Consider the following 13,740-nt stretch of genomic DNA (forward strand, 5'->3'; position numbering starts at 1 on the left):
TTTTGTTAACTGTATAGTGCTTCTCCATCTTTGGCTGCAAAGAATATAATCAATCTGATTTCAGTGTTGACCATCTGGTGATGTCCATGTGTAGAGTCTTCTCTTGTGTTGTTGGAAGAGGGTATTTGCTATGACCAGTGAATTTTCTTGGCAAAACTCTATTAGTCTTTGCCCTGCTTCATTCCATATTCCAAGGCCAAATTTTCCTGTTACTCCAGGTGTTTCTTGACTTCCTACTTTTGCATTCCAGTCCCCTATAATGAAAAGGACATCTTTTGGGCTGTTAGTTCTAAAAGGTCTTGTAGGTCTTCATAGAACCGTTCACCTTCAGCTTCTTCAGTGTTACTGGTTGGGGCATAGGCTTGGATTACTGTGATATTGAATGGTTTGCCTTGGAGATGAACAGAGATCATTCTGTCTTTTTGAGATTGCATCCAAGTACTGCATTTTGGACTCTTTTGTTGACCATGATGGCTACTCCATTTCTTCTTAGGGATTCCTGCCCGCAGTAGTAGATATAATGGTCATCTGAGTTAAATTCACCCATTCCAGTCCACTTTAGTTCTCTGATTCCTAGAATGTCAACATTCACTCTTGCCATCTCTTGTTTGACCACTTCCAATTTGCCTTGATTCATGGAACTGACATTCCAGGTTCCTATGCAATATTGCTCATTATAGCATCGGACCTTGCTTCTATCACCAGTCACATCCACAGCTGGGTATTGTTTTTGCTTTGGCTCCATCCCTTCATTCTTCCTGGAGTTATTTCTCCACTGATCTCCAGTAGCATATTGGGCACCTACTGACCTGGGGAGTTCCTCTTTCAGTATCCTATCATTTTGCCTTTTCATACTGTTCATGGGGTCCTCAAGGCAAGGATACTGAAGTGCTTTGCCATTCCCTTCTCCAGTGGACCACATTCTGTCAGACCTCTCCAGCATGACCAGCCTGTCTTGGGTGGCCGCATGGGCATGACTTAGTTTCACTGAGTTAGACAAGGGTGTGGTCCTAGTGTGATTAGACTGACTAGTTTTCTGTGATTATGGTTTCAGTGTGTCTGCGCTCTGATGCCCTCTTGCAAAACCTACTGTCTTACTTGGGTTTCTCTTACCTTGGACGTGGGGTATCTCTTCACAGCTGCTCCAGCAAAGTGCAGCCACTGCTCCTTACCTTGGACGAGGGGTATCCCCCTGCTGCTGCCCTTCCTGACCTTGAAATTGGGATAGCTCCTCTAGGCCCTCCTCTGCCCATGCGCAGCCACTGCTCCTTGGATGTGGGGTTGCTCTTCCCGGCCGCCACCCCTGACCTCGGACTTGAGTAGCTCCTCTCTGCCGTTCCTGCGCCATTGCAGCCTGGCACTCTCAGCCGCTGCCCCTGACCTCGGACATGGGGTAACTCCTCTTGGCTGCTGCTCCTGACCTCGGACGTGGCATAGCTCCTCTCGGCCGCACTAAGTGCACCAGTCGCCGCCGCCATGTTGTCCGTATTTGTAACAACACAATTTTCCTTTTTGTTTTTCTGGCTCCACTGCATGGCATGTTGGATTTTTGGTTCACCAACCAAGGATCGAACCTGCAGCCTCTGCATTGGAAGCGAAGTCTTCCCACCAGACAAATCCCAACAATACATTTTAAAAAATCTTCTTATTCCTCAAGGAAATTTTCCTTAAGCAAGTTTGGAGTGCATTTTGGCTCATTGGACAATATTTTAAGTTTGTTTCATAAAAATTGATCTTTTATTTGTAACTTAGAATTAAGTGTTAGAATAATAGTTTGAAAGTAAAAAGTGTGTTGAGCAAAAGGAATGGTAGCCTGCACTATATAGTTCACTTGCAAAATCAGGTCACTGGGGGAAATGTGGACTTAGAACTTCTGAAATATATGAAAGGGGAGAGGATTTTGAAAGGTGAACTGCAATGGGTGAATAATTGGAATCGTTCCAGCTTATGCTGTTCAGTGTATTAGTTGTTTTTACTGACTGTTCTCTGAATGTAGATAGAACTTAATGAGTTCAAATAAAAGTGATTGTAGCAAAATTCTGTAAAAGAATAGGGTCTGTAGGGTCAATTTCATCACCATTGCTGGGTTTTGTGTGGACAAGGACCTGTGGGTAATTCCCCTGGTTGAACCTTGGTTGACAGACAACTCTTCTCTGCTCTAGGCCAGAGACTGGCAGTTGGCCATTCTGGATATCAGATCTTATCTCCTGTCACTTGAGAAAAACCTGCTCTCTGGAATGAGGAAGTGACTTGGCCAAGGTTACAACAACTGATTGGCTGCTCAGGTAAGTCCTTAGTTCAGATGTCTGGCCCCGCAGTTTAGTTCTCTTGCTCTCACATTGTGCTGGTTCTGGAGTGTGCCCCCAAAAATGAGTAACAGAAAGAGAGAGGAATGTATAGATTCATTCTTACTCTCAGGATTATAAGCCAAAGTGTCTGCTTCCTGGAGGGCACCAAAAACTCTCTTAAAATCAAACCAACCTAACTAGGTTTTGAATAGAGATCCATGTTAAGATTCGAAATCCAATGAACACTTTAGTTCAGTTCAGCTCAGTCAATCAGTTGTGTCCAACTTTTTGAAATGCCATGGACTGCAGCACACCAAGCTTCTCTGTCTAGCACCAACTCCTGGAGTTTACTCAAACTCATGTCCATTGAGTGGGTGATGCCATCCAATCATCTCATGCTCTTTTGTCCCCTTCTCCTTCCACCTTCAATCTTTCCCAGAATCAGGGTCTTTTCCAATGAGTCAGTTCTTCTCATCAGATGGCCAAATATTGGAGTTTCAGCTTCAACATCAGTCCTTCCAATGAATATTCAGGACTGATTTCTTTTAGGATGGAATGGTTGGGTCTTCTTGCTGTCCAAGGGACTCTCAAGAGTCTTCTCCAACACCAAAGTTCAAAACCACCAGTACTTTGGCACTCAGCTTTCTTTGTACTCCAAACATGGACATCATATCCATACATGATTACTGGAAAAACCATAGCTTTGACTAGATGGACCTTTGTTGGCAAAGGAATATATCTGCTTTTTAATAAGCTGTCTAGATTAGTCATAACTTTTTTTGCAAGGAGCAAGTGTCTTTTAATTTCATGGCTGCAGTCACCATCTGCAGTGATTTTGGAGCCCCCAAAATAAAGTCTGTCACTGTTTCCCCATCTATTTGTCAAGAAGTGATGGGATCAGATGCCATGATCTTAGATTTCTGAATGTTGAGCTTTAAGGCAACTTTTTCACTCTCCTCTTTCACTTTCATCAAGAGGATCTTTAGTTCTTCTTCACTTTCTGCTGTAAGGATGGTGTCATCTGCATATCTGAGGTTATTAATATTTCTCCCAGAAGTCTTGATTCCAGCTCGTGTTTCATCAAGTCTAGCATTTCACATGATATACTCTGCATATAAATTAAATAAGCAAGGTGACAATATGCAGTTATGATGTACTTGTTTCCCGATTTGGAACCAGTCTGTTGTTCCATGTCCAGTTCTAACTGTTGCTTCTTGACCTGCATACAGATTTCTCAGGAGGCAGGTAAGGTGGTCTGGTATTCCCATCTCCTTAAGAATTTTCCACAGTCTGCTGTGAACCACACAGTCAAAGGCTTTGGCATAGTCAATAAAGCAGAAATAGATGTTTTTCTCAAGGATGTCTGGCTCTGGGTGAGTGATCACACCATCATGATTATCTGGGTCATGAAGATCTTTTTTGTACAGTTCTTCTGTGTATTCTTGCCACCTTTTCTTAATACCTTTTGCTTCTGTTAAGTTTATACCATTTTTGTCTTTTATTGTGCCCATCTTTGCATGAAATGTTCCCTTGTTATCTCTAATTTTCTTGAAGAGATCTCTAGTCTTTCCCATTCTTGTTTTCCTCTATTTCCTTGCATTGATCACTGAGGAAGGCTTTCTTAGCTCTCCTTGCTATTCTTTGGAACTCTGCATTCAAATGGGTGTATTTTTCCTTTTCTCCTTTGCTTTTCACCTCTCTTCTTTTTAGCAGTTTGTAAGGCCTCATCAGACAATCATTTTGCCTTTTTGCATTTCTTTTTCTAGGTGACAGTCTTGATCACTGCCTCCTGTACAATGTCACAAACTTCCGTCTGTAATTCTGTCAGATCTAATCCCTTGAATCTATTTCTCACTGCTACTGTATAGTCTTAAGGGTTTTGATTTAGGTCATACTGGAATGGTCTAAGGGTTTTCCCTACTTTCTTCAATTTAAGTCTGCATTTGGCAATGAACACTTTAGCTGACATTTTAGAAATATCCTGAAATAACAGGCTAAATACACACTAATAGAATGATAAAATGTCTGTAACTTAAAAGATGATACACAAAAATTTAGTGGTATGGTTAGAAATTTAGACATTTGCTGGGTCTTTTGTGTGTATGTTTGTATGCACATTTCATAAATCTGAACAGAAAAATAAACTCTAGCATAAAATTTTGGAAAGAATAACCCCAGAAATATTTTGAAATGTTGAAATATAAGCCTTTTGTTACTGAGAATAGGAGCTTCCCAGTAGTAAAATCTCCTGTACAATGTCACAAACTTCCATCTGTAATTCTGTCAGATCTAATCCCTTGAATTGATGTCTCACTTCTACTGTATAGTCATAAGGGATTTGATTTAGGTCATACTTGAATGGTCTGCCTGCCAGTGCAGGAGACACAGAAGATGTGGGTTCGATCCCTGGATCCAAGATCACTTGGAGAAGGAAATGGCAACCTACTCCTGTATTCTTGCCTGGGAAATCCTATGGACTGAAGAGCCTGGCAGGATACAATCACAGGGTCATATAAGAGTTGGACATGACTTAGTGACTAAGCAACAACATGACTAAGGATAGTTCAGTATCATTTCTAGCCCACCATGCTCCTCCATCCATGGGATTTTCCAGGCAGGAGTAGTGGAGTGAGTTACCATTTCCTTCTCCAGTCTCTGAAGATACTGAGATGTAACTAAGATTTAGAAAAGGAAATGCATGAAACTTCAGGGATAAATAGGAAGAAGCCAGTGTATCTATTCTATTTCACCCTACAACACAAAGCAAAAATAAAACAAAGGGTCTGTTCTCCTGTCCTTTTAAGTTCTGAGGCTAAAAGCTGAAAAGAAAATAAGAGTCTAGGATTGGTGAACACCTAAAGGAGTTGATTCCTGTGTAAGACCACGTATTAGATTTCTATTTTTACTGTAACAAATTACCACAAACTTGGTGACATAAAATGAAATTTACAATCTTACAGTTCTATAGAAAAGAAGTACAACATGGGTCTTAAGCGGCTGAAATCAAGGTGTCATCAGGACTGCACTCCTTTGACTTTTCCAGTTTCTTGAAGTGAAGTGGAGTCGCTCAGTCATGTCCGACTCTTTGCAACCCCGTGGACTGTAGCCCACCAGGCTCCTCCGCCCATGGGATTCTCCAGGCAAGAATACTGGAGTGGGTTGCCATTTCCTTCTCCAGGGGATCTTCCCGACCCAGGGATCGAACCCGGGTCTCCTGCATTGCAGGCAGACGCTTTAACCTCTGAGCCACCAGGGAAGCCTGTATTGGTTGAGCATCTTTCTCCATCTTCCAAACCAGCAAGATTACTTTTTTCTTACTCTTCTTCCATAGTCACATTTACCTCTGACTCTCTTTTGCTTCCTTCTTCTACTTTTAAGGACCTTGGGCTATGACCCCGTGGGCGGGCTACAGTCCATGGGCTTCTCCAAGTAAGGATTGGTTTGCCATTTCCTCCTCTAGGGGATCTTCCTGATTCAGGGATCAAACCAGCATCTCCTGTGTCTTCTGCAGTGGCAGGCGGATACTTTATCCAAGGAGCCAAAGAGAAGAAAGGAGTTCCTCATTGGATGGCTATTATTCTGCCTAGCACAGTCCATGGAGTTAATATCAGTGAACACACAAATTTTAATCGGGCCTCTGGCAGTACATTTAAAAATTACTTCAAATTAATATACGCACATGGTTAAAAAATTTAAAAAGTACTGAAGGGTTTATCTCTCCACCCTCACCCCTAACATCCATTCTCTAGAAGATACCACTTTTATAACTTCAATTTTTAGGTATTCTGGTGGCTAGGGAATCAGAGGGCAGACAGATGAAAACCACAATCATAGACAACTAGCCATTCTGATCACACAGACCACAGTCTTGTCTAACTCAATGAAACTAAGCCATGCCGTGTAGGGCCACCCAAAATGGACGGGTGAAGAGGTCTGACAGAATGTGGTCCACTGGAGAAGGGAATGGCAAAGCACTTCAGTATTTTTGCCTTGAGAACCTCATGAACAACATGAAAAGGCAAAAATATAGAACACTGAAAGAGGAACTCCCCAGGTCAGTAGGTGCCCAGTATGCTACTGGAGGTCAGTGGAGAAATAACTCCAGAAAGAAGGAAAGGATGCAGCCAAAGCAAAAACAACACCCAGCTGTGGATGTGACTGGTGATAGAAGCAAGGTCTGATGCTGTAAAGAGCAATATTGCATAGGAACCTGGAATGTCAGTTCCATGAATCAAGGCAAATTGGAAGTGGTCAAACAGGTGATGGCAACAGTGAACATCAACATTCTAGGAATCAGCAAACTCAGATGGACTGGAATGGGTGGATTTAACTCAGATGACCATTATATCTACTACTGTGGGCAAGAATCCCTTAGAAGAAATGAAGTAGCCATCATAGTCAACAAAAGAGTCCGAAATGCAGTACTTTGATGCAATCTCAAAAATGACAGAATGATCTCTGTTTGTTTCCAAGGCAAACCATTCAATAATCACACTAATCCAAGTCTATGCCCCAACCAGTAATGCTGAAGAAGCTGAAGCTGAACATGCTATGAAGACCTACAAGACCTTCTAGAACTAACACCCCCCAAAGATGTCCTTTTCATTATAGGGGACTGGAATGCAAAAGTAGGAAGTCAAGAAACACCTGGAGTAACAGGGGAATTTGGCCTTGGAGTACAGGATGAAGCAGGGCAAAGGCTAATAGACTTCTGCCATTAGAATGTGCTGGTCACTGCAAACATACTTTGCCAACAACACAAGAGAAAACTCCACAAATGGACATCACCAGATGGTCAACACAGAAATCAGACTGATTATATTCTTTGCAGCCAAAGATGGAGAAGCTTTATATAGTCAGGAAAAACAAGACCAGGAGTTGACTGTGGCTCAGATCATGAACTCCTTATTGCCAAATTCAGACTGAAATTGAAGAAAGTGGAGAAAACCACTAGACCATTCACGTATGACCTGAATCAAATCCCTTATGACTATACAGTGGAAGTGAGAAATAGATTTAAGGGACTAGATCTGACAGAGTGCCTGATGAACTATGGATGCAGCTTCATGACATTGTACAGGAGACAGGAATCAAGACTATCCCCAAGAAAAAGAAATTCAAAAAGGCAAAATGGCTGTCTGAGTAGGCCTTACAAATAGCTATGAAAAGAAGGGAAGCGAAAAGCAAAGGAGAGAATGAAAGATATATCCATTTGAATGCAGAGTTCCAAAGAATAGCAAGGAGAGATAAAAAAGCTTTTCTCAGTGATCAATGAAAATAAATAGAGGAAAACAATAGAATGGAAAAGACTAGAGATCTCTTCAAGAAAATTAGAGATACCAAGGGAATATTTCATTCAAACATGGGCACAATAAAGGACAGAAATTGTAGGGACCTAACAGAAGCATCTGGTCCCATCACTTCATGGGAAATAGATGGGGAAACAGTGGAAAAAGTGTCAGACTTTATTTTTGGGGGCTCCAAAATTACTGCAGATGGTGACTGCAGCCATGAAATTAAAAGATGCTTACTCCTTGGAAGAAAAGTTATGACCAACCTAGATAGCATATTGACAAGCAGAGACATTACTTTGCCAACAAAGGTTCGTCTAGTCAAGGCTATGGTTTTTCCAGTGGTCATGTATGGATGTGAGAGTTGGACTGTGAAGAAAGCTGAGTGCCGAAGAATTGGTGCTTTTGAACTGTGATGTTGGAGAAGACTCTTGAGAGTCCCTTGGACTGCAAGGAGATTCAACCAGTCCATTCTAAAGGAGAACAGCCCTGGTGATAGCATCACTATGAACAAAGCTAGTGGAGGTGATGGAATTCCACTTGAGCTATTTCAAATTCTGGAAGATGATGCTGTGAAAGTGCTGCACTCAATATGCCAGCAAATTTGGAAAACTCAGCAGTGGCCACAGGACTGGAAAAGGTCAGTTTTCATTCCAATCCCAGGGAAAGGCAACGCCAAAGAATGCTCAAACTACCACACAATTGCACTCATCTCACACGCTAGTAAAGTAATGCTCAAAATTCTCCAAGCCAGGCTTCAGCAATATGTGAACCATGAACTTCCAGATGTTCAAGCTGGTTTTAGAAAAGGCAGAGGAACCAGAGATCAAGTTGCCAACATCTGCGGGATCATGGAAAAAGCAAGAGAGTTCCAGAAAACATCTATTTCTGCTTTATTGACAATGCCAAAGCCTTTGACTGTGTGGATCACAATAAACTGTGGAAAATTCTGAAAGAGATGGGAATACCAGACCACTTGACCTGCCTCTTGAGAAACCTATATGGAGGTCAGAAAGCAACAGTTAGAACTGGACATGGAACAACAGACTGGTTCCAAATAGGAAAAGGAGTACGTTAAGGCTGTTCATTGTCACCTTGCTTATTTAACTTCTATACAGAGTACATCATGAGAAATGCTGGACTGGAAGAAACACAAGCTGGAATCAAGATTGCTGGGAGAATATCAATAACCTCAGATATGCAGATGACACACCCTTATGGCAGAAAGTGAAGAAGATCTAAAGAGCGTCTTGATGAAAGTGAAAGAGGAAAGTGAAAAAGTTAAAGCTCAACATTCAGAAAACTAAGATCATGGCATCTGGTCTCATTACTTTATGGCAAATAGATGGGGAAACAGTGGAAACAGTGTCAGACTTTATTTTTCTGGACTCCACAATCTCTGCAGATGGTAATTGCAGCCATGGAATTAAAAGACACTTACTCCTTGGAAGGAAAGTTTTGACCAAACTAGACAGCATATTAAAAAGCAGAGACATTAGTTTGTAAACAATGGTCCATCTAGTCAAGGCTATGGTTTTTCCAGTGGTCATGTATGGATGTGAGAGTTGAACTGTGAAGATAGCTGAGCACCGAAGAATTGATGCTTTTGAACTGTGGTGTTGGAGAAGAGTCTTGAGAGTCCCTTGGACTGCAAGGAGATCCAACCAGTCCATCCTAAAGGAGATCAGCCCTGGTTGTTCATTGGAAGGACTGAAAGGGGACAACAGGATGAGATGGTTTGATGACATCACTGACTCAATGAACACGGGTTTGGGTGGACTCTGGGAGTTGGTGATGGACATGGAGGCCTGGTGTGCTGTGGTTCACAGGGTCGCAAAGAGTTTCACATGACTGAGTGACTAAACTGAACTGAACTGGTGGCTATATGCCTTTTCTTAGACTTATCAGCCTTGACATTTTGTAGTGATGGCTTGCTGTAAGTGATGAAGGTTCACCTCACGTTAGTCTCATACCTGTCACCATTCCTCAAGTAGCTTTCTAAGAAAGGTTTTATGGAGGTAAATTTTTCAGTGCTTTTACCTGAAAATTTCTTTATCATTCCCTCCCACTTGATTAATGGTTTGTCTGGATAGAGAATTCTAAATTGAAAAAAAGCTTCCTACACAACCTTGAAGGTTTTACTCTACTATTATGTGTTGCTCATATAACAAACACAAAACCATCAGTGCTTCTGATTCTTTCTCTAGAGTCTTTTAATATCTTTTAACCCTTGGAATTCTGAAATTTTATAATAATGTGGTTCTTTTTGAATTTATTCTATTGACAGCAGGTAGACCTGACCAGATTCAAGCTGTGTATCTGCTTTCACTGCTGGAAATTTTTCTTGTTTTAATTCTTCGATAATCCCCCTCTTCTCTTTGACCCAGCAGGTAAAGAATGTGTCTGCAATGCTGGAAACACAAGAGATGTGGGCTCAGTCCTTGTGTCACGAAGATACCCTGAAGGAGGAAATGGCAACCCACTCCAGTGTTCTTGCCTGGAAATTTTCATGAGCAGCTGAGTCTGGTGGGCTACAGTCTATTGGGTCACAAAGAGTCAGATATGATTGAACACATGGCATGCAATGATGTCTTCTGTTTAGAATTTCTAACAATTGGACTTCTTACATTGATTTTTGGTTTTGATGATTTTTTTTCTCATTTTCTTCTCTTTGTTTCCTTTTGCACTTAACCTATTGAAAAGTGCCTGTGCTTTATTTTTCAAATTTTGAATTTTTTCTTTTTGTTTGGGAAATCATTCAATTAATTTCTGAATGCACACTCTTGTTTATTTGGTTGTCCTTTTTTCATAATTTTGTGTTCTTAGTCTTTGGATACAATATTTTCTACCTAGGGACACTAAAGTTTTATTTGAAGTTCTCTGCTGCTTCTTGAAAACTCTTTGTTTAGGGGATATTTTTCTATTCATCTTGGACTTTCTCTGTTACCTGCAGCCTCTGTTCTGTTTCCTGGTGCTCATCACTTGCCCATTTATATGTACAGTGGAGGGAGTTATAAGATTGATGGTGATCATCCTGTGTGAAAGAGGTTTGTTGACTGGAAGGAGGTGAGCCAGCTGCCTTGTCTTTTTACTTTTGGCTGTGCTGAGTCTTTACTGTGGCATGGGAGCTTCTCTGGTTGTGGCATTCGGGTTTAGTTGCTCCCCAGCATGTGGCATCTCAGTTCCCTGACTAGGGATCTAACCCATATCCCCCCACACTGGAAGGTGGATTCTTAATCACTGGACCCCCAGAGAAGTCCCCCACTTGCCTTTTCTTTTGGCAATTACTAGAGAGAGGAATGTTGTGTTTTCTGGCATAACTGTGAAATGCTTGACTATGGGTTACTAGATGAGCAGATAGGTATCTGATTGTTTTATATACAGGTCTTCAATGAATTTCCAGCTCTCAGTTCCATTTTCTCCTGCCCTTTCTTCTGCCTGAAGTCTCTAATCTGAAGCATCTAGGGATTTTTGCTCAGCAAGTGGTTTTCTGGATCTGTTGCAGTTCCTTTCTTTTATTTTGGGCTACAGCTTTAGCACAAAATATTCTTTCCAAGCTTCCATGTTCCAGAAATGTGTTGAAATACATCTTTTGGATTGTTTCTCTCTTATTCTTTAATTATTGTGGTTTTATGATTTAAAATAATGCTTAATTATAATATAATTGGAGTCCACAGAGGAAGAGAAGCTGAATAAGTGAATATATGTACTCGGAGTGAAAAATGTTGCCTGCCACATCACTAAACAAAGGATGTTGTGGCAACTAAGCCATCACATTATAGCCACCCTCCACCTGGCACATGAGCTCTGAAGAAACTCAGGATGGAAACAGGATGCCCCTCGTCTAGCAGTCAGTCACCCTATCCACCCACAATGATGCATTCTAAGGAGACTCAGTCCTGAGTGTTCATTGGAAGGACTGATGTTGAAGCTGAAACTCCAATAATTTGGCCACCTGATGCGAATGGACTCATTTGAAAAGACCCTGATGCTGGGAAAGATTGAAGGCAGGAGGAGAAGGGGACAACAGAGGATGGGATGGTTGGATGGCATCACCGACTCAATGGACATGAGTTTGGGTAAACTCCGGGAGTTGGTGATGGACAGGGAGGCCAGGCATGCTGTGATTCATGGGGTCACAAAGAGTTGGACACGATTGAACGACTGAACTGAACTGAAGGAGATTCAAAATGAGAAAGCATGGAACGTTGGTCCCAGAAAGCAATGATCTCGATAAGCCCACAGTTCTGCATCTCTCATACATAGAAAAGCACTAAATTCATTAACTTGAGATGTCTGGTTTCCTTTATTTTTTTTAAACTTTGTATTTTGTATTGGAGTTGTGGTGAGTATCCCCGCCTGTCACGTGGGAGACCGGGGTTTGATTCCCCGACGGGGAGGCGACCTGTTGGACTTCCCTGTGGCTCAGACGGTAAAGCGTCTGTCTACAATGCAGGAGACCTGGGTTCGATTCCTGGGTCGGGAAGATCCCCTGGAGAAGGAAATGGCAATTCACTCCAGTACTATTGCTTGGAAAATCCCAAGGACAGAGGAGCCTGGTGGGCTACAGTCCATGGGGTCACAAAGAGTTGGACACGACTGAGCGACTTCACTTTCACTTTCATAGCTGGTTAACAATGTTGTGACAGTTTCCAGTGAACAACAAGGGGACTCAGCCATACTTATATATGTATCCATTCTCCCCCAAACTCTTCTCCCATTCAGGCTGCCACATAGCACTGAGCTGAGTTTCATCCTCCATAAGTAAGTCCTTGTTCATTATCCATTTTAAAAACAGAAGTGTGAACATGTCCATCCCAAACTCCCTAACTATTCCTTACCTCAGCCTTCCCCTGGTAACCTGGTTTTCTTGAAATAAGAAGAATCTTTTGATATTCTGACTACCTGGTTTTTGTTGTAAAACTCCTATATATCCTAACTCTTCCTTTAACACATTGGAACAGTCTTTTAAAACTCTCTGAAAGGTCAAAACCTGGGTTTGAAGTCTCAGATTAACTGCTGAATAAATTATAATTCTCGACTTTTCAGTTCAGTTCAGTTCAGTCCTTAGTCGTGTCCGACTCTTTGCAACCCCATGAATTGCAGCACACCAGGCCTCCCTGTCCATCATCAACTCCCAGAGTTCACTCAGACTTATGTCCATCGAGTCGGTGATGCCATCCAGCCATCTCATCCTCTGTCGTCCCCTTCTCCTTCTGCCCCCAATCCCTCCCAGCATCAGAGTCTTTTCCAATGAGTCAACTCTTGCATGAGGTGGCCAAAGTACTGGAGTTTCAGCTTTAGCATCATTCCTTCCAAAGAAATCCCAGAGCTGATCTCCTTCAGAATGGACTGGTTGGATCTCCTTGCAGTCTCCAGAGTCTTCTCCAACACCACAGTTCAAAAGCATCAATTCTTCTGCGGTCAGCTTTCTTCACAGTCCAACTCTCACATCCATACATGACTACTGGAAAAACCATAGCCTTGACTAGATGGATCTTTGTTGGCAAAGTAATGTCTCTGCTTTTGAATATGCTATCTAGGTTGGTCATAATTTTCTTTCCAAGGAGTAAGCATCTTTTAATTTCATGGCTACCATCACCATCTCCAGTGATTTTGGAGCCCCACCAAATAGTCTGACACTGTTTCCACTGTTTCCCATCTATTTCCCATGAAGTCATGGGACCAGATGCTGTGATCTTAGGTTTCTGAATGTTGAGCTTTAAGCCAACTTTTTCACTCTCCTCTTTCATTCTCATCAAGAGGCTTTTTAGTTCCTCTTCACTTTCATAAGGGTGGTGTCATTTGCATATCTGAGGTTATTGATATTTCTCCCAGCAATCTTGATTCCACCTTGTGCTTCTTCCAGCCCAGCGTTTCTCATGATGTACTCTGCATATAAGTTAAATAAGCAGAGTGACAATATACAGCCTTGACGTACTCCTTTTCTTATTTGGAACCAGTCTGTTGTTCCATGTCCAGTTCTAACTGTTGCTTCATGACCTGCATGCAGATTTCTCAAGAGGCAGGTCAGGTGGTCTGGCATTTCTATCTCTTTCAGAATTTTCCACAGTTTGTTGTGATCCACATAGTCAAAGGCTTTTAGGTTGTGCTATTTTTTTCAGTCGACGGGCTTACTCTTTTATTTTTGTACTGAAATA

General features: G+C 41.8%; 1 long non-coding RNA gene across 1 annotated transcript; it reads left to right on the top strand.

The window, feature by feature from the left end:
- The first annotated feature begins 1,828 nt into the window (after positions 1–1,828).
- On the top strand, positions 1,829–11,870 carry LOC132659758 (uncharacterized). The gene is made up of 2 exons (XR_009600523.1): positions 1,829–2,285; positions 9,970–11,870. It is a non-coding gene; the product is annotated as an uncharacterized LOC132659758 (long non-coding RNA).
- The last annotated feature ends 1,870 nt before the right edge of the window (positions 11,871–13,740 follow it).

Source organism: Ovis aries, chromosome 4 (genome assembly GCF_016772045.2).
Source record: "Ovis aries strain OAR_USU_Benz2616 breed Rambouillet chromosome 4, ARS-UI_Ramb_v3.0, whole genome shotgun sequence".
NCBI classification, from domain to species: Eukaryota; Metazoa; Chordata; class Mammalia; order Artiodactyla; family Bovidae; genus Ovis; species Ovis aries.